This window comes from Neophocaena asiaeorientalis, unplaced genomic scaffold (genome assembly GCF_003031525.2).
Source record: "Neophocaena asiaeorientalis asiaeorientalis breed wild unplaced genomic scaffold, Neophocaena_asiaeorientalis_V1.1 scaffold106, whole genome shotgun sequence".
NCBI classification, from domain to species: Eukaryota; Metazoa; Chordata; class Mammalia; order Artiodactyla; family Phocoenidae; genus Neophocaena; species Neophocaena asiaeorientalis.
The window spans coordinates 771,642-797,747 of NW_020172597.1; the positions used below are offsets into that span (position 1 = coordinate 771,642).

The following is a 26,106-nucleotide window of genomic DNA, read 5'->3' on the forward strand; positions in this document are numbered from 1 at the left end:
CCGGGTCTTTGTTGCGGCATGTGGGATCTTTAGTTGTGGCATGTGGACTCTTAGTTGTGGCATGCATACTCTTAGTTGCAGCATGCATGTGGGATCTAGTTCCCCGACCAGGGATTGAACCCGGACCCCCTGCATTGGGAAAATGGAGTCTTAACCGCTGGACCACCAGGGAAGTCCCTCAAATTCAGCCTTGAGCTTAAAAAAAAAAAAAAAAAACCACACAATAAAATTTTATGGCTGCTAAGCCATTTAACTGCTGTTTAGTAGGCAAGTCAGGATTCACCTTCTGTTTCTGACAGAAATTCATAGAACTGATGAATCCATTACAGCAGTGGATTGAGAGCAAATGAAGGTCACTCTTGACAATACTGGATCAATAGCATGTGATAGATTTTTTTGCAGAATACTTGCTGATGAACAGTACAGTGAATAAACCATTTGCTTGAAATACTTTACATTTTCACAGGCTTTGTAAATTTGTCCAGCTAAGCCCTTTTTTGTCCACACGTTTTTACCACCATTATTTGTGCACATCTTAGCAGATTCAAGTGCAGGTTGTATTGAATTAATGTTCTCTCAACCTTTGTGAAAAGATTCTTGCCAGTGGTTGTTCCACACAGACTGTTTTGTTCATAGTGTTCAGTCACTTCAGACTCAGCGTTGACGTCACTAAACAACTGAGCAGTTTCAGTAATATCTGTTGAATCATCTAGAGCCATGGAACACCACTCACAATCATTTGCCTTTTTTTAAAAATAAATTTATTTTGAACAGTTTGATTTACAGACAGTCTCAGAAAATAGTACAGGGTGTTCCTATATATACCCCCATGTCCATTTCACCTGTTAACGCCTTGCCTTAGTATAGTACATTGGTCACAACTAATGTACCAATATTGGTACATTGGTATATTCTTTATTTATATATATAATTTTTTAATTTTTAAAAATTTTTTGGCTGTACAGCGAGGCATGTGGGATCTTTAGTTCCCTGACCAGGGATCGAACCCATGCTCCCTGCAGTGGAAGCACAGAGTCTTAACCACTGGACCACCAGGGGAAGTCCCCAGATTTCCTTAGTTTTTACCTAATGTCCTTTTCTGTTCCAGGATCTCATCTAGGATATACATTAAATTGTTGTCTCCTTAGGCTTCTCTTGGCTGTGACAATTTCTCCCACTTATTTTTGGGGACCTTGACAGTTTTGAGGAGTACTGGTTAGCTGTATTGTAGAATGTCCCTCAATTGGGATTTGTCTAATATTTTTCTAATGATTTATACTAGTGTTATGGATTTGGGGGAGAAAGAACACAGAGGTAAAGTGCCATGTCGTATCAAGGAATACATGCGATCAGTGTGACTTCTTGTTTAGCTGTGATTATCTGGCTAGGTTTCTCCAAAAAATTACTCCCTCCCCTCCCTGCCACAGTGTGTACTCTTTGGAAGAAAATCGCTAGGCATACCACGTCCACTTAAGGAGTGGAGAGTTATAGTCCACCTCCTTGAGGGTGGCGTATATACATAAATTATTTGTAATTCTTCTGCCTGGGAGTTTGGTCTTTTCTCATCCATTTATTTATTTATTCAGTCACTTATTTATATCAATATGGACTCATGGGTATTTTTGTTATAATCCAGTACTTTATTTTGTTCTAATTTTTTTTTTTTTTTTGCGGTACGCGGGCCTCTCACTGTTGTGGCCTCTGCCGTTGCGGAGCACAGGCTCCGGACACGTAGGCTCAGCGGCCATGGCTCACGGGCCTAGCCGCTCCGCTGCATGTGGGATCCTCCCGGACCGGGGCACGAACCCGTGTCCCCTGCATCGGCAGGCGGATTCTCAACCACTGCGCCACCAGGGAAGCCCTGTTCTAATTTTTTGACTTTTACTATTGAGAGCTCTTTCAGTTGGACGGGAGTGTCCTTTTGACATACCCCCTTTATTGTGTGTGGTGGTGTTTTTTGTTGTTGTTTAGCACTTCCTCACTTTCTGGCACTATAAGATACTCCCAAGCTCATACTGTGAATCCCCTCCCCCAGCCCTAGATTCAGCCATTTCTCCAAGGGGCCCTGGTTTCTTTTATTGGAGAATGGTATTAGAAATCAAGATCTGGGTGCTAGGTGTGCACATTGCTACTGGAGGGTTATTCCTTCCACATCTTCTCAGCTGACAAAGCAAGGAAATACATCTGTATACTAACAGATATTCCATATACTTATAGAAATGTCTAAGTATTTCTTATTTCTACATATCTTCATTTGTATCTGTATTAAGCTGGACATGAATTAACTGATATCTCCAACTCTAATCCAGTACCTCATTGATCATTCTAGTCTCTTCCTTTTTTATCTATAATCTCCCTCTCCCAACAGTGAGAAACTTGGCTCTCACCATTTGCCATCCAATTACTCATTAGTTCCAGTATACATGTAGTGTAGTGGTTTCAGGATTGTTAACCTGTACCCTTTAACAGCTTTACAACTAGAAAACTTTAACAAGTAGAACACAGTGGTTATATGCAGTTCCTTTTGCTTTTTATCTTCTCATTTCACTTATTTCCACAGTTAACTTAGGTTAGCACCCTTCCTCTCCACCTGCCCTATTTTTTAATTGACTACTTATATTGCTCCCATTGTTCTCAGCCCTTCAAATCAAAAGGCAAATAGTCTTAAACAAGTTCATTTTCTTGAGACACATTTTTTAGGCTCTTGCAGTCAAACATAATTTAATTAACTCACTATAGATAAACGACTTTCCTCCTTATGCTAACAGATACAACACTCAGAAACTTACTTTGGTTGTAGCCTTATTTTTGTTTATTTTTATTTTGTTTTTATGAAGGTTTTCTGTTGTGATAAGATACTCTGTTTTAAATTTTTAAAACATTTCCAGCAGTTGTGAGTTGTGAGTTGGGAATATTGTGTGAGTGCTTAGTTTGGTAATGTCGACACATACTGTGTTCTTGGCACAGCTATGGTGTCTTTTCATAGTAAACACAATGTGTTGCCATCTAATTGGATTAAAAAAAAAGCACCCACGCTCCATGTGTGATATGACAGAATACATGGTACTTGAAATGCTTTTTATTTTTATTTATTTATTTTAAAGATTTATTTATTTATTTATTTTTGGCTGTTTTGGGTCTTAGTGGCTGCACGTGGGCTTTCTCTAGTTGCAGCAGGCAGGGGCTACTCTGTTGCGGCACGTGGGCTTCTCATTGCAGTGGCTTCTCTGGATGTGGAGCACGGGCTTCCGTAGTTGTGGCTCACGGGCTCAGTAGTTGTGGCTTGCGGGCTCTAGAGCGCAGGCTCAGTAGTTGAGGCACACAGGCTTAGTTGCTCTGCGGCATGTGAGATCTTCGTGGACCAGGGCTCAAACCCGTTTCCCCCGCATTGGCAAGCGGATTCTTAACCACTGTGCCACCAGGGAAGTCCCTGAAATGCTTTTTAGTTACAATTGCTTCACCACAGTTTGTAGCAGCGCAGAGTGGTAAGACCACTGCTTTTAGTCACTTTTGCAACTACTCTGCTGTTGTAGTGTGAAAGCAGTTACCTATAAACAAATGAACCTGGCTGTGTTCCAGTAAAACTTCATGGATACTGAAATTGGAATTTCATAGAATTTTCACACGTCATGAAATACTTTTTTTTTTTTGCGGTACGTGGGCCTCTCACTATTGTGGCCTCTCCTGTTGCGGAGCACAGGCGCTCCGGACGCGCAGGCTCAGCGGCCATGGCTCACCGGTCCCGCCGTTCCGTGGCATGTGGGATTCTCCCGGACCGGGGCACGAACAGTCGGGGCACGAACCGGGGCACGAACAGTCCCCTGCATCGGCAGGCGGACTCTCAACCACTGCACCACCAGGGAAGCCCATGAAATACTTTTGATATTTTTCTACCATTAAAAAACAATGTAGAAATTTGGGAATTCCCTGATGGTCCGGTGGTTAGGACTCCGCACTTCCACTGCAGGGGCGCCTGGGTTTGATCCCTGGTGGGGGAACTGAGATCCTGCAAACTGAGCGGGCAGCCAAAAAAAAAAAAAAGATCAGTAGAAACTATTCTTTTTTTTTTTTTTTAGTAGAAACTATTCTTAACTCATAGGTGGCACGAAAACAGGTTGGGCTATGTGACATCATTTGCTCACCCCCTCAAGCGAAGAAGGCCCTGTATACTGGACACGTTTGGAAGTATCTGTCTTTCTTTCCAAAACCATTCATAGTAATTTCACCAGTCTTAGATTCAGTATTGGTCCCTGGTTCATACCAGGGAAGCTGCTTGGAGCAAGACATTGCACAGTTTTCTGTGGTAAAACACTAAAGGTTTATTTGCCTAGCTGTCATAATCTTATCAATTCCTAGTATTTTTTTCAATGGGGAGTGGATAAGATTAAATTTTGTTATTGGCTACTTTGGTTAACTTGAATAGAAGACACAGTCCTCTTTTGTTCCTATTTATTTATTCATTCATTTTTGGCTGCGTTGGGTCTTTGTTGCTGCCTGCGGGCTTTTCTCTAGTTGTGGGGCTTGTTGCAGTGCGAGGACTTCTCATTGCGGTGGCTTCTCTTGTTGCGGAGCACAGGCTCTAGGCATGCGGGCTTCAGTAGTTGTGGCTCACGGGCTCTAGAGCACAGTGCAGTTGTTGTTGAGTGTGGGCTTTGTTGCTCCGCAGCATGTGGGATCTTCCAGACCAGGGCTCGAACCCATGTACCCTGCATTGGAAGGCGGATTCCTAACCACTGTGCCACCAGGGAAGCCCTCACTTTTATTCAACTTGATTTTGAAAGTAGGCACATTAGTCCTTAAGTATTGTAGAAGCATCATGTGCCTTGTGGTCTTTTTCTTTTTTTGGCTGTGCAGTGCAGCATGCGGGATCTTAGTTCCCCGACCAGGAATTGAACCTGCGTCCCCTGCACTGGAAGGCGGATTCTTAACAGCTGGACCTCCAGGGAAGTCCCTGCATGGTGGTTTAAAGGATTAGCTTTAACCTCAGGTTCATAGGAGCAGACAAGGTCATCTTTGTGCTTCCTTATCTTCTGCATTTCTCAATAAAAGATTATCAGGGGTGCTTGAGGTGAGATACGAAAAAACACTTCAAATCTTTAACTGTAGGAAGTAAAAATGCTTTAACTGTAGGAAGTAAAAACTTAGAATGTTAGTGCTCACTGTTTGGATTTAGGAGCTATGTTGTTATGTAAGGTATAGTGTATAGAACGTGGGGGCATTCTGAGCTGCACTCTAGTCTGAGCCACTGCCGTCCTTTTCCTGGATAGTTGTAGGCAATATCTAACAATTTCTTCTGCTCTTGCCCTGTTAAGGTCTGTTCTACACTCAGCAGCCAAGATCCTTTTAGAACGTGATTCTGGTCCTTACTCCTCTGCTCAAAACAGTGCTGTGGCTGCCTACGTAACCTGTAGGAAAGCCAAAGTCCTTACGATGGCTTGCAAGGCCCTTTCCATTCACCCATGTCTCTGATCTCATCTGATCTTCCAGCTGTTCCCTGGAAACTGTTGGCATTGCAGCCACTCTGTTTTTCTGTCTTCCTCAGATACACCAGGCATGTTCCCTCCGCAGGGTCTTTGCACTTGCTCTTTCCTCTATTTGGTCCCTTTTGCCTTCAGATAAAGTACAGCATACTGTTTCTGTTAATCTCTGGCCACAGTACATAAAAGAGTAACTCTTATTCCTCATGTGCTCCCATCTGCTCCTTAGAATGTAAGCTCCAGGAATGAAGAGATATTTTTAAAATTTATTTATTTTTGCCTGTGTTGGGTCTTTGTTGCTGTGCGCCAGCTTTCTCTAGTTGCGGTGAGCGGGGGCTACTCTTCGTTGTGGTGCGCTGGCTTCTCATTGAGGTGGCTTCTCTTCTCTCGTTGTAGGGCACAGGCTCTAGGCATGTGGGCTTCAGTAGTTGTGGCACACACGCTCAGTAGGTGTGGCTCGCGGGCTTAGTTGTTCCAAGGCATGTGGGACCTTCCCAGACCAGGGATGAAACCCATATCTCCTGCATTAGCAGGCAGATTCTTAACCACTGGGCCACTAGGGAAGTCCCTGAGGGGATTTTTAATTGCTGAATCTCTGTTGCCTAAAATAGTGCCTGGCAATGTAGTAGGTACTTAATAAATTTTTTGTTGAAGTAAGTGGACAGTTAAAATGGAAATTGTGTAGAAGGGAAAAAGATACATTGTCGGTAGTGCTGTGGTGTCCTTGCTAATATTCTCTGACGAAAGGCAGGTCGGGAGAATGAGGCTGAAAAACACGCCTGTCACTGTCCCGATGACTCAAGCAGGACAAGTTTGGGGGTGCATAAAAATTGGTGGCAGGCGACTTAGGGCTTCAGGTGTCTCCTTGCTGTCATAGAATAACTAAGAGCCAGAGCCTCAGATTTGCTTCTCCACCCATTGCAACAATGGAAAATTGAAGATTTGTTGCGATGAGAAAATTCTTGCCAAGTGTCGAAGAGGTTAATTAATAGGGAAGAAACATGATGGGGTAGAAAAAGGAAGATTGTGTGTGTGTGTGTTTGTTAACTGGCTAGAATTTTAAAGGTGGATGTATTGGAATAGTTCTTTAATCAGTGCATTGTAGAGTAAGCGGTTCCCAGTTTTGTAGCAGTCATCAGGGGTTCCCTCAAGCTGACCGGTGTCAATAGCCCCTGTGCCTCTGCAGTTAGAAACAGGGAAAGTTTCGGTTGATGAAACCTAGGATGAATTCCCAGAATGAGTTGCAAGAATATATGCAAAAGTATTGTGAAAGAATGAGTTTTTGTAAGTGCTGTATTTTTGCTATTTATCAACTAAGAGAATATATACCAACATTGTCATTAATTTGCCAAATGGTCTGACTGAATAGTAATTTCATCTGGATAAGTCTTAGTTTTAACAGTAGGTTTTTGTTGCCTCTTTGTAATGTTAATTACCGGATAACCTTTGGTATAGGTCAAGAGTTTATTGCTTGTGTGTTCAGTTTATTCAGTGGACACATATCAGTGTATATAGAGTTTGCAGCCTTGTGAGGTAAGTTGACATATTAACGGACATAATGATACGCGTGTAAGGAGAACCATGTCAAGGGTAACAGAGAAGCAATACTTAACCCAGCCTGGGTGAGCCAGGGACAGCTTGCTGGGGAAGGAGAGCCTCATAAGAATGAGTAGGAGTTTGCTGAGAGGGGAGTTGAGGGCTCCCCACTACTGAGAGACTATAGCTTAAGGAAATGCATTCTCCTCTCTCCTGGCTAAATAGGCAAGGATTCAGCTATGTGCAAACCACAGGTTCAGAGAAAGCTAAGGTGGGTATCCTTGATTGAGTCAATGAATAAGTGAAAAAAGAGAAGATTAATGTCAAGACTGCATTTTCAGATTATGTAATTCTTAGATGCCTTCCTACTTTACAGTATTATGAATGAATGAAAAAACTTTAATCTAGGAGTGGGGACGTTAATTACATACTGAGCTTGCTGATCTTGGAACTTTGTTTTCCTGTTTGTTTGGGATAATACTACATTGCTTTGCTATATGGCCATGTTAGTAGTATTTGGATCTGGGAATATTTAAACAACTGGATCTGAAGGGTTTTTTTGTGCTTTGAGGGATGAGTGTGGGGAGTTAGTTTAACTTGAAATGTATTTGTTAAATTTAGTTCAGCGTACTTGAAAGTTTTTTGTTTCAAGCATCTAATTCTTCTGAAGTTATTCTCCAGGTTGAATTATGGAGTTTGCAAATTAAACTTGTATAATGCAAACCATAGCACCTGAAATATTGCCAGTGAAAGTATCAGGTTACAAGAGGAAGGTTTTAGCTTTCCATACTTTCCAACCTTACTATAGGAGGTTGGGTGGATGAAAATAAGTATGAGAGACCCTCAGGCCCAGTATACTTTGGGAGAGAATCCTTGTGTCCACTTGGAGTTAAGTTGAGGGCTAGAGGAGAGTTTCTGCTTATAGATTCCAAGCATCTGTATTTCAAGATGTGATCTGCAAGGTTTGGGTAGCTGTTTTATCACTGCTTATTTCTTCTCATTCCAGAGTTGTATCCTGACTTTGTAAATTGGGGAAGCCAGCGCGGCACTGCCAGTATTCTTTAAGGTAGTGTCTGTTTGGGGTCTCGTGCAAGTTGAATCATTGTTCAAATAAGGTAAATGCATGGCGGTAAAAGGAACTAACAATAACTTCGTTGGCTTACAGAGCCAGTCTTATGTTGTTTATCCAGAAGATTCCTTAATAGAAGTTCTGGGTTCTTATTAAACAATATTTATCTTTCAGTTTAAAAAACTGAAATAGCTGATAAAGTAGCCGCTCTCCTCTCTGATTCCATCCCAAGTTGTAGAATCAGCAGTTACTTTCTTACTTTAACTAACTTTTGAGTTTTTAAATAACATATGTTTATTCACTTGGACATACTGAAAAAGATCAGCCATAAACTTGACACATATACAGTCACTGTTAATAGTTCGGTGAACAGTCCCTTGTCATGCATATGTTACTCTGATATGTGTGTATATAATCAAAATTGACGTTGTGTTTTTTGTCACTTGGTTCTTGTTAACAAGAAAAGTTTTCTGTGTTTGCATTTTTAAATGACTCATGGCATTTCATCATTGGATGTACCATATAATTTATCTAACTAGTTCCTTTTTGGTAAACATTTAGGCTTTTCTCTCATTTTTCCGGGTGTTAGGTAGCTGTGTGATGGACGTGAATAAATTTATGCATACAGTTGATTTCCCCCCATAGTACAGTTTCTTCTCAAATTTTAAAAAACATTTTACATATTTATTTAAACCTTTTTTGTTTTACTTTTTATTAATACATGTACAAAAACCCTATACGTAGTCATGTCAGACCATCAGCTCCACAGGGCTTTTTATGAAAAACAGTCCCTCCCGCCCCCTTTTCAGTCCCTAGAAGCAATCATTTCCAACTCTTTACTGTTTCTTTCGGTATTACCTCTAAAATAATAAGCTTATTTTGCTACTTATAGATTTTTCAGTTTTGGGTATTATCTATTAACTTTCTACTTTGGATAGTGGTAGAATTCTCTGACCACCTCACATGTCCACATTTATTGTCACTCTGGTTGTAATTGAATTTTGGTTAGAGCAGTATTCACTGTTAACAATATTAAGGTTATGTATAGCTTGTTCACAGACAAATGTTGTATGGTATGGTTAATTTTTTTTTTTCTGTACAACTTTTTGTTTTCTCTATTGTTAATAATTATCCTTTTCTGGTCTGCTTTGTTTAGTTTCTATGTTCTTATCAGTAATTTCTTTCTAAACTCTACCCAGAAGTGTAAATTCTTCCTCAATACTTTAAGCATTTTGGTTATATTATAAATTTTATCTTAGAGATTTTTAAAAAAATATTTATTTATTTATTTGGTTGCACCTGGTCTTGTGGCAGGCGGGTTCCTTAGTTGCGGCTTGAGGGCTCCTTTTAGTTGTGGCTCACCAGCTCCTTAGTTGTGGCATGCGAACACTTAGTTGCGGCATGCATGTGGGATCTAGTTCCCCGACCAGGGATTGAACCGAGGCCCCTTGCATTGGGAGCGCAGGGTCCTAACCACTGCACCACCAGGGAAGTCCCCTTAGAGATATTTTCTAATCTGCTTCATTCTGAACATGTGCTCTAGGCAGCTGGGATGTTGTTATCACATCATCATCATCCTGATGATTTTTCCTACCTGTTTTCGGTTTTGTTAATGGTAAGAAGAAGGAATCTAACATTTTGTATTAAGTCATTAATCAGTTGTCCCAACTGTTCACTAATACTGAGTGTTTTTATTATTGTTGCCTTATTTCATCTTTAAATACTTAGTGATAACAAGCGCTTCTTCTCTCTCCAGACTCAGCAAGCAAAGTATAATTGATATTTCCATACTTCTTATTTTTCACCATGTGGAACTATGACAGTTCTTCAAGAGACTTAAGTATTGGAAACTAGAAAACAAAGACTAGAAGGACATGTACATAGGAAGCCAGTTGCATAATTTAAAAAATAAGTATACTGGATTTTCCCCTCTAAGATCCTTTGTCTTTTAAAGCTGCTTTTGATTTTTTTGATTAATTCAGTCAGTAGACGCTTGAGTGCTTGTTACCGCGCCTGTTCTCTGTTGCTAGGGATAACTGGCAATGAGCAAGACAAACAGGACCCCCATTTTTTTTTTTTTTTGCTGTACGTTGTTGTGGCCTCTCCCGTTGTGGAGCACAGGCTCCGGACGCGCAGGCCCAGTGGCCATGGCTCACAGGCCCAGCCGCTCCGCGGCATATGGGATCCTCCCGGACCGGGGCACGAACCCGCGTACCCTGCATCGGCAGGCGGACTCTGAACCACTGCGCCACCAGGAAAGCCCCAGGACCCCCATTCTTGAGGAGCTTACATTCTAGTTTGGGAAGGCAAATACGATAGTTTCAGATTTCCTAAGTACAGGAAAGAAATTTGACTACAAGATAACAGTGAGGTGTCATTAGATAGAATGCCAAGGAATACCTTTTCGAGTTAGGTGACAAGCTGAGATCTGAAGGATGAGAAAGGAGCCAGCCTTGCTTTAGACTGCAGAAGGGTGTTTGTTCATGTAGTGAGAACTGCAAGTATAAAGGTGCTGAGACTATAAATGCTTGTAAGTGTTCAAGGAACAGAAGGAAGGCCTTTGTGACTCCGGTAGAGTGATTGATTCGGGAGAGAGTGGTTTGAGATGATGTTGGAAAAGTAGGCAGGAGTCAGATCATTTAGAATGTTGAAATTATGGCAAGCTGGAGCTTTCATATATAAATCTGATGAATTCAGTTTTGTTCCTTTAAAAACAAACAAACAAATACAAGATGTTAAAGAAAAGAATCAGACCTATTTGTCTATGTAGTTAATATTGCTGTTCCCTATGAGCCAGAGAGGGGAGTTGCACTGATCATATGTATCTGAACTGAGTTCTGGTTCAGTGTCTGGATCTATCTGCGCTTGGGGTAGTTGAGTGGTCTCTAAATTTAGATAGCTTTGAATAGTGCCTTAATGAATTCGTTTTAGATTTAGAAGCAAAAGGTTGGGTTCTTGATTTCTTTTGTAGACTCAGGTGACTGGTAAGGTCCAGAATGATAGCAGATCTTGAAATTATTTTTGGTTTCTTAGGTAGAGTTGTGTTCGTATTTAAGACATCTCTTTTTTTTCCCCCTTATCTGGTAAAGTGTAGATACAAATGGAAAGACATCAGGTGGTTATCTCAACAGGAAAGTCTTAGTGGATGAAGACTAGAAACTGCAAAAGTAAATGATGAATTTAAAAGTGACTAATATTGGATAAGGTTCAGAACTTGAGCATTTGAAAAGACATAATCATTGTTGTCCTTTAGGACAGTACTATCCAAGAGAAGTCCAGTGTGAGCCACATGTAATTTCAAATTTCCTAGCATCCACATTAAGAAAATAAATAAAAAGAAGCAGATGAAATTTATTTTAATGTAATTTAATATATCCAACACATTCTTATTTCAACATGTAATTAATGTTAAAAATCCTTAACGAAGTATTTTACATTCTGAGTCTTGTACTAAGTCTTTGAAATCCTGTATTTTATACCTACAGCTCATCCCAGTTCAGGCCAGCCACATTTCAGGTGCATAGTAGCTACATGTGTATGGGACACTGCAGCTCTTAGGGTTCATACTTCTGAAGGAATGGATAAATAGATATGATCTAGTTATTGAAAGTTATTGAAAACCCTGCCATGTTGTGAACATCATTCAAAGCAGCGATAGTTTAACAAATAAGGAAATAAATTTAAAAACATACATTTTTCCCTCTTCTAAACCTCTGTGTGATAGACTTGTTTGGGGAAGCTCATTTTATCCCCAAAAGGCTAACGTCTATAAAAGATGTCAAACAACTTATTTCCTAAGAGAGTTGTAAACAGACTTTATGTAGAACAAGCTTTATGTACAACTCCGTGTAAGCAGTGGCTTTCTGTGTATCGATGGTGGGATGAAGAGAGAACACAGTCCTAGTCCTTGGAATCTGTAAAGAATGTCCGTAAACCAGTGGATCGGAATTCCTGTCCTGGTTTCCTGAATAATAATCTTGATAGACGGACTTTTTAAAAAGCTCTGTAGGTGATTGCAATATATACCACTGGTTCAGCCCAAGGTCTTAGTAATAATAACTTAATTAAAAAAATAGTTGTGTGATGATTGGCTGTTAAACTTAGTTTTTAAAAAGGTTTATCATAATGAGAGCTGGAAGGAGGCCATAGGTGATTAGTTAACATAGCCGGTAGTATCTTTATTAAGTCAGGAAAGCTGAGAGTTCCTCTAAAAAATGGGTAGGATATATTCCCCAATGGTAACACATTTAAAACAGTAACTAAAATTGCCGTCAGCCTACCCTAGGGATATAGGAGAGGAGCCTCTGGGGTGAATCGAAGATTATTTAAGTTGCTGTCTGTGCTGTTCATTCTATTTCTCTGATGATGAAAGGTTAATTGCATAGATGATCCTGAGCCTAATAGACACCCATTGAGCAAATTCTCAGGAGAAGATACCACAAGTTGCCTACATTGGGAATATTAGATGAGTAAGTTCTAAATGAAAGGCCCCTCAGTTTGCTGTTGATTTTTCCCTGCTACCATCCAGCAGCAAAGGGATTTATTCTACAAAGTTCAGGACCCTAGAATTTGACCTTTTTTTGCTTTTCTGCACCTCTTCAGTGCAACACATGCCAGTTTAGCTAATAAAGTTATAAAACACATTATTGTTCTGTGTAGGAAGATACCTGATTGCTTACTAACAGCAGGAAAATAGAATCAGTGGTGAAATCTGTTTGCTCTCAGAGAAGTTCCTAAATATCTCCCTCTCACCACTCTAGGATTGTAGCTAAACATAGCTTAAGTTGTGAAGTCACATGTTGAATGGCAGGCAGTTTACGTACACTTTTTAATTCCTGTGGCGGTCTTATGAGGTGTAGGTCATGTTTGGAAGATTGAGAGAGTAAGAGTAAGTATCTTGTCCAGCTAATGGGTGGAGGAGCCAAGATTTGAACCCAATTATTTTTTTGGTGCCAAAGCCACTACTCACTGCAGAACCTACCCCAGTATTATAAAGTGACTCTCTAAGGTTCTCTTCCTTTGGGACAGGGCATTTCAGAATGATAGTTTGCTTCAGCATATTCCCTCACTTACACCCACTTTTATATGCCCATCTTGAAATAACATTATATTATGGAAAACACTAAATGAAACCTGGATTCTAGTCCTAGCTGTTTGCTTACCGTGTATTGGGATTATGGATTCTCTTTCCGCTGAGCAGGGATTTCCCAATTATCTATCTACTTTGGTCTTCTCATAATTGTGAGATGTGGGCACCATTACCCCTGTCTTTTTTTTTTTTTTAATAAACTTTTTGTTTGAGAATAAGGTTTACAGAAAATTGCAAGGATTGTACAGAATTCCTGTATTAGTTTGCTAGGGCTGCCATAACAAAGTATGACAAACTGGGTGACTTAAGCAACAGCAGTATATCACCCCACAGATCTGAAGGCTAGAAGTACAAAAATCAAGAGGTTGGCAGGGGCTTCCCTGGTGGCACAGTGGTTAAGAATCTGCCTGCCAATGCAGGGGACACGGGTTCGAGCCCTGGTCTGGGAAGATCCCACATGTCGCGGAGCAACTAAGTCCGTGCGCCACAACTGCTAAGCCTGTGCTCTAGAGCTTGCGAGCCACAACTACTGAGCCCATGTGCCACAACTACTGAAGCCCGTGCGCCTAGAGCCCGTGCTCCGCAACAAGAGAAGCCACTGCAGTGAGAAGCCCGTGCACTGCAACTAAGAGTAGCCCCCGCTCGCCACAACTAGAGGAAGCGCGTGCACAGCAACGAAGACCCAATGCAACCCAAAAAAAAATTATATATATATAAAAAAAGAGGTTGGCAGGATTGGTTCCTTCTGAGACCTGTGAGAGAAGGGTCTCTTCCAAGGTCTCGCTCGTCGGCTTGTATTAGATGGCTGTTTTCTATTTCTCTTCATGTCGTCTTCTCGCCACATCTCTGTGTCCAGATTTCCCCTTTTATAAGGATACCAGTCATATCTGTAAAGACCCTGTCTCCAGATGAGGTCACTTTCTGAGGTGCTTGGTGTTAGGACTTCAGTGTATACATTTTAGGGTTAGGGAGACACAGTTTAACCTGTAACAGTCCCTATATTCCCTATGCCCAATTTCTTCTATTATTAACATCTTACATTAGAATGGTACATTTGTCACAATTAATGAACCAGTATTGATACACTATTATTAACTAAAGTGTAAGCCCTATTTTTTTTTTTTTTTTTTTAAGCCCTATTTTTAACACAAAACTTCAATTCAGGGAGGGGATATGACTTGGAAAAGATTTCAAAACTAGTGACCTCCTTTCTTACTTTAGTGCAAGCAAAAGAAAACTTCCCAAGTCACATTATGAGCCTGAAAAGATATTTTCTACCTATAATTACAACAGGATTTTCTTATTTTCTGCATCCAGCAGAGTACTTAGCATGGAGTAAGTATTCATTAAAATCTGATAGAATGAACAGAAACATGCTCTCGGTACTTGTTGGGCCATGATATTTTTTGGGAGAGTATACTCAACAATAATCTTACCAAAGTAAAGTACAGAGATTGTGAAACCTGCTTTAATGAGAAAGCAAAACTATTTAAAAAATTGTGAAATGATTGTGTATTTACCTTTCCAGTAACCAGCGCTTGGTGCGAAGTCCTATTTATGTTTATGAAGCCCAGTCTACTAAGCTGAAACTTTGTTTGGCTGTGCCAGGTCTTCGTTGCGGTACACGGGATCTTTTCGTTGTGGCATGCAGGATCTTTCTTTTTTCAGTTGTGGCATGTGAACTTTTAGTTGAGGCATGTGGGATCTAGTTCCCTGACTAGGGATTGAACCCAGGCCCCCTGCATTGGGAGTGTGGAGTCTTAGCCACTGGACAACCAGGGAAGTCCCCTGAAACTTTAGAAGTTAAGTTGTATGTTCGGTATTAACCACCTTTAACAAATGAATAAACTGAAATCTACAAAGACTGTTACTTCCTTAAAGTCCCCCAGAATGCCTTTCTTATTCCAAGTCACTTCCTTTTGCTATTAGATAAACCGTATATTTAAAACACGGTGCAGGCAGATGAAGTTGAGTTTACCACCTTCTAGGAGGTATACTTATAATAGAAGAAATAGGTGTGTAAAGTTGCTTGCATATATTTTCTTTTACTAGCTTTTTTCAGACTGGTGGCTTGAGACCTAAGTTTATTACTTGTGTGTATTTTTTAGAATTTTCCAGCGTTGATTGATTAAATTATGTTGCTTTCTGTGACTATTACATAATATCCCAGCTATCTTAAGATTTTCATATGTTTTTATTTCTGATTGGGGGAGAAACAGCAGTTTGATGGAAAGAATGAATAAAGGGGTTTCCCAGCAAAGTTTTGTCATCATTTTGATCTTAAATTATTCAATCTTTTCTCTGGTGTTTTTTACAAAACACAAAGAGAAACATTTATGAAACTCTTGTTCCTTTGTGGAAATCAGGCCTGAAATAATTAGTGGCACGCTGTATTCTGTGCCATATGGAAAATAGCTATCTCACTGAATTTTTCCTGCCTTTCCAAGTTACTGAGAAGTAGTGGTCCTGTTCCTTTAAAAAATGAAAGATGGAAGGGGTGGAGTTTGCCATGTCTTTGGGACAGAGAAACTAATTCAGTCTCTGAAGAGCCGGAAGGAAATGTGACCTCTTGCTGGCTGTGTGATGGAATGAAGCTAGCGGCAATGTCCCTCAGCCTGACAGAGTCTGTTGCAGAGCCCTGACTCGCTCTGGAAACTCTTCTTTCCCAAGTGAGGTTGGTGCTGCCTGAATTTGGTGTAGGTGAACTGCCCCTATTATGCAAGTGATAGTTTAAGTACAGTCAGAAGGTAAGTAATCAAGTCCCTGGTCAGCTATTTTCAGGCAGATGCACTGGTTTTTATAAAGCGGTAGAATATGTTATGAATCTTAAATGATTTCTTCTACAGTAAATTTCAGAATTGATAGGATGGACGTGGAGGGATGATTCTTTTTTAAGAGCAAAAAAATTCGTTTTTTAAATAAATTTATTTTTGGCTGTGTCAGGTCTTCGTTGCTGTGCACGGGCTTTCTTTAGTTGTGGCGAGCAGAGGCTACTCTTCATTGTGGTGCGCAGGCTTCTCATTGCTGTGGCTTCTCTTGTTGTGGAGCGTGGGCTCTAGGCACGCGGGCTTCAGCAGTTGTGGCACGCAGGCTCAGTAGTTGTGGTTTGCAGGCTCTAGAGCGCAGGCTTAGTAGTTGTGGTGCACGGACTTAGTTGCTCCAGCATGTGGGATCTTCCCCAGACCAGGGCTCGAACCCGTGTCCCCTGCATTGGCAGGCAGATTGTTAACCACTGTGCCACCAGGGAAGTCCTAAAAGCAAAAAGTTTAACCCTCGGGCTTCCCTGGTGGTGCAGTGGTTGAGAGTCTGCCTGCCGATGCAGGGGACACGGGTTCGAGCCCTGGTCTGGGGAAGATCCCACATGCCGCGGAGCGGCTAGGCCCGTGAGCCATGGCCGCTGAGCCTGCGCGTTCGGAGCCTGCGCTCTGCAACGGGAGAGGCCCACGTACCGCAAAAAAAAAAAAGTTTAACCCTCACCACTTAATTCCATTTTTAGGACATGGCTGAAGTAAGGATGAGGAATCTCCTTCTGTTTGTGTAAACGCTTTTAAGTTTTTTTTGCCATTGGTAGAGCTGTTCCAAATCCTCATTTTATTGACGAAAAATAAGCACAGAGAGGTTAAAAACTCCTTCAAATAAGGGGTTTTGCGTTTATTAGGAGCATAAGTTTAGTTTTGGTAAATTTCTCTCATTTAAGGTGCCCATTATTTATTTACTTATTTTTAGCTTTTCATTGCTCACCAGTGGCAATGAAGAAGATCACTTCTACCCTCATCAGAGGTCCTGATAGGAGAGGGAAGAAAAGCAGTTTGCAACAGCCAAACAGGAGGCTAGAATGACATCTGTTACTTATTAGTTGATGACTGGTGCTTGGGCTCTAAAGGAGGGAAGTCAAGAAGACTCTCTCTGAGGTAGAATGGGCACCCTGCTGGTTAGACAGGAGCCCACAGTCCCCACGCCCACCCACAGAATACAGGTATCTGGTGGCTTTTGGAAAAGAACTCTGTCAGAACAGGTCTGTTTTGCATTTGGGAGCCCAAAGCATCCAACATAAGTAGCAATACTGTTAGAAAGGAATGACTTATTTTCCTCAAGTTTGAAGTGATGGCAAAGAGTCCTCATTTTTTTCCTGTTTTTGCTGTGCAGTTTATTACGAATTTTCTAAGAGACAGATAACACCGTGCTCCTGTTTGCTGTCCAGAGAAATGAGGGCTGGCAAAGGAAGGACAGAGATTGACTTTTGGAGGACTTGGAATTGAACCTTTGTGGATAAGAGCTGGCTTATCCATCTGGCCAGTACTTCCCACACTGGCAGTATTCTTGACCTAGGGGGGAAAAGCTCTTTTATTATTATAAATTATCCATGTGTATTTTTATGTGAGGCTTGCCATTCCTTAATTGATGTACTTTTAAACTATTGGTTTGGCCAAAAAGTTCGTTCGGTTTTAAGTACACTCTTCATTTTCACCACCAACTTTTATCGAACAGTTTATTCATTAACGAATTTTTGGGCCAACCCAATAAATGCTTCAGAGGTTACCCTCAGAGAAGCTTCTGAATACTCACTTAGAAAACACTTAGAAAAATTATCTGTGTCAATGGATAACTAACATGAGTTAGTTTTTTTTATGTAGTGAAAACAGTACACAGAGTTGGGCCTTTTGTTGCTGTAGTTACTTGACACAAGAACCGAAGGCCAGATGCTGTTTCTCTGAGGGTGTGGGCTTTATTGGCTTCCCTTCACTCTCCAGTTTTTGAACACAGGGGTCCCTGTGCTGAATTGTTTCTGTGAAGTTTTTGGAGCTGGTTCCTCTGAATTCTTTCCAGCCTGACAACAACCAATAGGAAGAACAATTGAGAATTTGTTTTGTAAACACGTCCATTATTAGCATAAGTTAACTAAAATATATGCTGTCATTAATAAAAAGGTTATTTTCAGGGAAGTTGATAGTAAGGCTAGGATAAAAGCACACTGGTAAACAAATGGCAGTGTCAGATAATCCCCCAAATGCCAAGTAAACGGTTGAAGTGAGCTCTGAATTTTCACAGTGGCTTCCGGACTCCACAGAGGTAGAAGCTTTAGCTTTTTTTGCTTGCTAACCCCAGAATATAGTTTATGAATGTGTATTTTCTCCCCTCTCTTAATAATTTCTCAGTTGTTATGAAGTAGTCACACTTCTAAAAACAAGTTGCTGAAACAACCCACAGTGGGAATGGTATTTTGGACTACTCATGTCCTGTAATTAGGAGGTAGTTTAAGGTTGCACTTTGGAATTTACTTTAAATGTGTTTGAACTGAAATCAGTCATTGTTATTTGCTGATAAATGATTCTCCTTTTAGACTTATTTGCAGAACACACATGGAGAAGCATGTAGAGGTGAGCCTTTTGGGTCCCCTCATTGCATGTCTGGATTTTTTTTTTTTTTTTTTTTTTTTTTTTTCCCCACCGCTCAGCTTGCGGCATCTCAGTTCCCTGACCAGGGATTGAACCCAGTCCTCCGCAGTGAAAGTGCCAAATCCTCACTGCTAGACCACCAGGGAACTCCTGCACGTCTGGATTTTTTAATGGAAGGATTCTCTATAATTTTTTTTTATGGAAAAGGTATGGGGAAATTGCTGCAGAGACTGGCTATATCCACCCAGACTTATTAGGATTTTGACCATGAATTGAGCCCACCTGCAAAGAGCTGATAATTTTTTAAGCTGGAAGACAGATGTACTTGGGTTCCTTACACTGTTCTTTTCTACTTTTGTCTATGTTTGAATCAATGCCTCCATAATAAAAACACTAAAAAAAAAAAATAGAGCACATCTGGCTATAAGGCTGGCCTTTCTTAACCTTCTTTAAAGTCATAAAAGAGGGGAAAAATTCCATTGTAATAAAGTTTTCCTGAAATGGACTTTGAATAAAGTACAGTTATATTTATTTAGGGTCTTGTGGAAATTACTAGGCTAGGTTTTTAAAATATCTTAGAAGAAAGCAGGTAGATGTTTGATTCCACATTAAAAGAATTAACACCATTAATGCTATGAACGTCAACAACTTTGTAAAAGACTGTTAGGGGGAAGTCACCTGTAAACTCACTAGCTAAAAATATTTATATGTAAAGTAAGAAGCACATGCTCTTATCCTGTCTGCCCCATTTCATGTCTTTCCCTTCTCCTTCCCCTTCCTCTTCATGTCTTCCTTTCTGCTCCACAGGTAACCACTGTTCATAGTTTGCTGCATGTGCTTATGTAGATACGTCTTTTTTTTTTTTTTTTTTGGGGTATGTGGACCTCTCACTGATGTGGCCTCTCCAGCGGCATGTGGGATCTTCCCGGACCGGGGCACGAACCCGTGTCCCCTGCAACGGCAGTGGACTCTCAACCACTGTGCCACCAGGGAAGCCCAGATATGTTTTATATGTACATCTGTACCTACATCTTACTCATTTTAAAAACAAGTTCTACCAAATTACATAGAATACAATGTTTAAAGTTTAAGAATTTTAGTGCTAAACTCCAGAATAGCTGTGGTTTTATAACATAGGCAAGGGCAAACCTTTCATTATATCCTTAAGTTGTTTAAGCAGTAAAATTGCCATTCTCCCCAAAGGACCTTCCTCTCCTTTAAGGAGGGTGCTCAGTGCACATGTGGGTATTTGCCTCTGTGAATTTTAAGACCTCAGAAATTAGTGTTATATTTATGGATTTATTTCATAGTTTAAGAGAGCTGCTTAATAGAGTAACTGTCAGCAAGGGGTCTCTGATTTGATTTCTTCAGGGATGTTGAGGGGCGGGGGTGAAGTCTTGGGAAAGTGTTTCCCTAGAGATACCTACAGCTGCTCTTGATTCTGTTTCCCTTTTCCTCCCTCTTTCGCTCAGGAGAGGATAATCTCCAGAGGAAAGCATAAAATAGTAAACATGTTTAATATTTCACCTGAGTTCTGCTTTCCTGCCCCTAACTATCCAGAGGCACACAGAGCACACAGTCAGGCCCCCTCCTTTGCCTACAGCCCTTTATGAATGGTGAATTTCTTTCTTGGCTGATTTTTGGATCTGTCTCTTCTTTTTTTGCGGTACACGGGCCTCTCACTGCTGTGGCCTCTCCCGTCGCGGAGCGCAGGCTCAGCGGCCACGGCTCACGGGCCCAGCCGCTCTGCGGCATGTGGGATCTTTCCGGACCGGGGCACGAACCCGTGTCCCCTGCATCGGCAGGCGGACTTTCAACCACTGCGCCACCAGGGAAGCCCTGTCTCTTCTTTATTTCAGTCATTTTGTTCACCAAGAATTTTCTGCTTCTTGCCTTTAGTGACTGTTGAGAGCAGGGCTGTCTTGACTGGACTTGCTGGCGGTGGAGTTTCACTCTAACCTGGCACTGCTAAATGAAGTGTGTCTCCCTAACATTGAGATCAGTTTGGCCTTCTCTGCCTTTGAGGAAAATGTACAAGGAATACAAATGAGCTCAAGTTTTAGTTTAGCTGTAGTGATTAGGACTGTGATACGTACTTAATTTTATTCTTGGATTGTATTGTTAATATTTGGTGAACTGATCTTTTATTATTTCTGCTTGTGTGATGAAGAGAAAGTGTGAAAGAGCCTGTTCATTAGCACATACCAAGTGTCCACTCTGTGGCTAAGCACTGTGCATAAAATGGAGAACAAATCAGACGTGATTTCTTACCAGGCAATTTTGTCGCTTCCTGGGTTTGGTATCCTGAATTGTTAAATTTATTTGGTTAGCACTCTTGTGTTACCCAACAGTTACCAAATATAGTGCCATCTGATCTGGAAAAGTATGCTCTCCTCTTGGCAGAGCGGAGACAACAGTCTTGGGGCCTGGGCAAGGGACAGGGAGTGTAGGCCTACATGGGGTCAGTCCTCAGAGACTCTTCCTCTTCTATTAAGGTTATGCTAGAGATCCATAAACAGGGAAAAGACTAATTTTAAGACCTATTTTAAAAGCAGGTGTTAAATGGTAACTGTTGAAAATCAAATAATGTAATACAGTAGAATAAAGGACCAAAGCTACTTGATCATCTCAATAAATACAGTAAAAAAAAAAAATCCAACATATTTTCATAATAAAAATATTAAACCAGCTAGGAATAGAAGGGAACTTCCTCAGTCTGATACTAGACATCTGTGAAAAACCTACAGGTATCATTGTACTTAAAGGTGGAAGGAAGACTGAATGTTTTCACCCTAAGTTCAGGGACAAGAGAAGAATGTCCACTTCTGTCATTTCTATTCAGCATTGTACCAGATGTTCTAGCCAGGGCAGTTAGGCAAGAAAATGAAATAAAAGCCATCTAACTTGGCAAGGAAGAAGTAAAACTATCTTTTTGGCAGGTGATATGATCTTATGTAGAAAATCTTAAGGAATCCACTGAAAACTATTAGAACTATTAAATGAATTCAGTAATGTTACAGGATACAAGATGAATATACAAGAATGAATTGTATTTCTCTGGGACTTCCTTGTGGTGCAGTGTGCAGGGGACACGGGCTCAATCCCTGGTCCGGGAAGATTCCCACATGCTGTGGAGCAACTAAGCCCGTGCACCACAACTACTGAGCCCACGTGCCACAACTACTGAAGCTTGTGTGCCCTGGAGCCTGTGTGCCACAAGTACTGAACCCGAGTGCTACACCTACTGAAGCCTGCGCGCCTAGGGCCCATGCTCCGCAACAAGAGAAGCTCCTGCTTGCTGCAACTAGAGAAAACCTGCGTGCAGCAACAGAGACCCGACGCAGCCAAAAATAAAAACAATTATTTAAAAAAAAGAATGAACTGTATTTCTATACACCAGCAGTGAGCAATCAAAATGACATAGAAAAACGGTTCATTTCCAGTAGCATCAAAAAGAGCAAAATACTTAGGAATGAATTTAACAAAATGAGCACAAAATTTGTACTCTGAAAACTACAAAACACTGTGGAAAGACGTCCCACGTTCATGGGTTGGAAGACTTAATGTTAAGATGGCAGTTCTCTCCAAATTGATCTACAGATTCAACACAATTTTTGTCAAAATGCCAGCTGGCTTTTTTGCAGAAACTGATGTGCTGAATCTAAAATTCATATGAGGGACTTCCCTGGTGGCGCAGTGGTTAATAAGAGTCCTCCTGCCAATGCAGGGGACATGGGTTCGAGCCCTGGTCCAGGAGGATCCCACATGCCGCGGAGCAACTAAGCCTGTGTGCCACAACTACTGAGCCTGCGCTCTAGAGCCTGCAAGCCACAGCCCTTGTGCCACAGCTACTGAAGCCCATGCGCCTAGAGCCCATGCTGCGCAACAAGAGAAGCCACCGCAATGAGAAGCCCGCGCACTGCAACAAAGAGTAGCCCCTGCTCACCGCAACTAGAGAAAGCCCGCATGCAGCAACGAAGACCCAGTGCAGCCATAAATAAATAAATAAATAAATTTTAAAAATAAAATAAAATTCATATGAAAATGTAGGGGACTCAGAATAGCCAAAATTGTCTTTGAGCAGGAGGAAGTTGAAAAACCTACACTTTCTGATTTCAGAATGTACTACAAGGCTACAGTAATTAAACTGTGGTTTTGGCATAAGCATAGACATACAGATCAATGGAATAAAATTGAGAATACAGAAATAAACCCTCACATTTATGGTCAGTTGATTTTTTTTTTTTTTTTTTTTTTTTTTTTTTTTTGAATTTTACGCACTATAACATAAAATTTAAATCAAAATGGATCATGGACCTAAATGCAAGAACTAAAACTATAAAATTCTTAGAAGAAAACCTAGGAATAAATCTCTGTGACCGTGGGCAAACCCTTCTTAGATATGACAGCAAAAGCACAAGGAACAAAAGAATAAGATAAATCAGACTTTATAAAAAAAACTAACAAAATCCCTTTTCTTTAAAGGTCAGAGTCAAGAAAATGGAAGAACAACCTACAAATTGGGAGAAACTTCTTGCAAAGTATATGTCTAATAAGGGATCTATATCCATAATTTAGAAAGTCTTACGACTCAATAATAAAAAGACAAATAATTCAACTTAAAAATGGACAAAGGATCTGAATTGATATTTCTCTAAGATACACAAATAGCCAATAAACATATGAAAAGATTGTCAACACGGTTAGTCATTAGGGAATGACAAATCAAAACCATAATGAGGGACTTCCTTGGTGGTCCAGTGGTTAAGACCCTGCGCTCCCAGTGCAGGGGGCCCAGGTTCCATCCCTGGTCAGGGAGCTAGATCCTGCATGCTGCAACTAACAGCCCTTGTGCCGCAACTAAGACCTGACGCAGCCAAATAAATAAATACTAAACAAAAAACCATAGGGCTTCCCTGGTGGCGCAGTGGTTGAGAGTCTGCCTGCCGATGCAGGGGACACGTTCGTGTCCCGGTCCGGGAAGATCCCACATGCCGCGGAGCGCCTAGGCCTGTGAGCCATGGCTGCTGAGCCTGCGCGTCTGGAGCCTGTGCTCCGCAACACGAGAGGCCGCAACAGTGAGAGGCCCACGTACCACAAAAAAAACAAAAACAACAAAACACCATAATGAGATACCACTTCACACCCACTAGGATGGCTATAATAAAAACAATAATAAAGTGTTGGAGATGTAGAGAAATTGGAACCCTCATACACTGCTGGTGGGAAAGTAAAATGGTATAGCTGCTTTGGAATATAGTCTGGCAGTACCCTACAAAGTTAAGCATAGAATTACCATGTGACTGAGCAATACCACTCCTAGGTATGTACCCAAGAGAAATAAGAATAAATAAAGTAAATAAATATTATTTTAAAAAGAAGAAGGTGATCTACTGTTACTATTTAAAAGAAAACAAAAGAACTTCCCAGCCAACCTGTAACAGTTTTCAAAGAAACGTTCAGCCTTGCGTTGTCCTGGTGGAAGATTATGCGTTTTCTTTTGACTAATTCTGGATGTTTTTTGTTGAGTGCTGCTTTCAGTTGGTCTAATTGGGAGCAGTACTTGTTGGAATTAATCATTTAATTTTCTGGGACTTCCCTGGCGGTCCAGTGGTTAAGACTCCACCCTTCCAATGCAAGGGGCACGGGTTCAGTTCCTGGTTGGGGAACTAAGATCCCATGTGCCATGAGGTGCAGCCAAAAAAAGTATTTATTTTTAAATTTTTGGCTGCATCAGGTCTTTTGTTGCGGTGCACGGGCTTCTCTCTGGTTCTGGTGTGGGCTCAAGTAGTTGTGGCACGTGGGCTCAGTTGCCCCACGGTAGGTGGGATCTTAGATCACTGACCAGGGATCGAACCCATATACCCTGCATTGGAAGGCAGATTCTTTACCACTGGACCACCAGGGAAGTCCTCAAAAAAGTGTTTTAAAAAAAATCGTTTGGTGTTCCAGAAGGAGCTCATAATAGAGGATTCCCTTCCAATCCCACCATATACACAACATCACCTTCTTTGGATGAAGACTGGCCTTTGGTGTGGTTGGTGGTAGTTCATTTCGCTTGCCCCACAGTCTCTTCCATTCCACATTATTGTACAGTATCCACTTTTCATCGCCCGTCATAATTTGTTTTAAAAATGGAATGTTTTTGTTATGTTTAAGTAGAGAATTGCATGAGGAAATACGGTTAAGAAGGTTTTTTTCGCTTAACTTACGTGGAACCCAAACATCAAAGCGATTAACGTAACCAAGCTGGTGCAGATGATTTTCAGCACTTGATTTGGATATTTTGAGTATGTCGGCTGTCTCCCTCGTGGTATAACGTTGATTGTTCTCAGTTAATGTCTCGATTTGATTGCTTTCCACTTCAACTGGTCTTCCCAACTGTGGAGCATCGTCCATCAGGAAATCTCCAGCACAAAACTTCGCAAACCACTTTTGACATGTTCGATTAGTCACAGCACCCTTTCCATACACTGTGCAAATCCTTTTTGCGTTTCAGTTATGTTTTTACCTTCCTTGAAATAATAAAGCATAAGATGCTGAAAATATTGCTTTTTTTCTTCCATCTTCAATATTAAAATGGCTACACAAAAGTTCACCAATTTTGATAATTTTTTATTTTTTTAATGCACACTGATATGACAGCTGTCACATGCAGTCTAACAGGATTGTCCTGAATGAAGTTAAAGACAACTACGTGATACTAGAGCCATCTTTCGGAAAAAAACGAACGAACTTTTTGGCTAACCCAATAGAAGGATCTTTGATGAACGTATTCTAAAATACAGAGCAAGAGAAGCCAGGCATTCTTTTTTTGTTTTTTGGGGTACGCGGGCCTCTCACTGTTGTGGCCTCTCCGTTGCGGAGCACAGGCTCCGGACACGCAGGCTCAGCGGCCATGGCTCACGGGCCTAGCCGCTCCATGGCATGTGGGATCTTCCTGGACCGGGGCACGAACCCATGTCCCCTGCATCGGCAGGTGGACTCTCAACCACTGCACCACCAGGGAAGCCCAGGCTAGACATTCTTAAATAGTAAGATCATCAAATCAGGGTAGCTGAGTTGTCCTCCTTGAAGAAATGATGAGTCCTGGTTTTTCAGGATAGTCCCAATTTATTGATAAAGTCCTGTTCCCCATTGTCAACCCAAATATCCTGGAAACCTTAAATTGCTAGATACAAATGTCACACCCCACCCCTGGCCTGTCTCAGCCAGAGCAGGGCAGTAATCTTTTATTGGACTATATACACTGCATGTTAACTTTTATTTTGTTTTATTTTCATTATTTTTTTTTTTTGCGTTATGCGGGCCTCTCACTGTTGTGGCCTCTCCCATTGCGGAGCACAGGTTCCAGACGCGCCGGCTCAGCAGCCATGGCTCACGGGCCCAACCACTCCGCGGCATGTGGGATCCTCCCGGACCGGGGCACGAACCCGTGTCCCCTGCATCGGCAGGCAGACTCTCAACCACTGCGCCACCAGGGAAGCCCTATGTTAGCTTTTAGATTTGAACTCTCTGGTCCCCCTACTTCTAGATGGA

General features: G+C 41.3%; 1 protein-coding gene across 5 annotated transcripts in view; it reads left to right on the forward strand.

Annotated features, from left to right (window-relative positions):
• The window catches only part of THRAP3 (thyroid hormone receptor associated protein 3), a 73,006-nt gene that overhangs the window by 18,795 nt on the left and 28,105 nt on the right, over positions 1 to 26,106 (forward strand). For 2 of the 5 annotated variants that reach the window (XM_024738749.1, XM_024738751.1), the window contains exon 2: positions 8,020 to 8,128. The exons of 1 other annotated variant lie outside the window; for it this stretch is intronic. The gene's annotated coding sequence lies outside the window, so the exon portion shown is untranslated. The remainder of the gene's footprint in view (positions 1 to 8,019; positions 8,129 to 26,106) is intronic. 2 more of the 5 variants (XM_024738750.1, XM_024738752.1) reach the window with 1 other exon arrangement.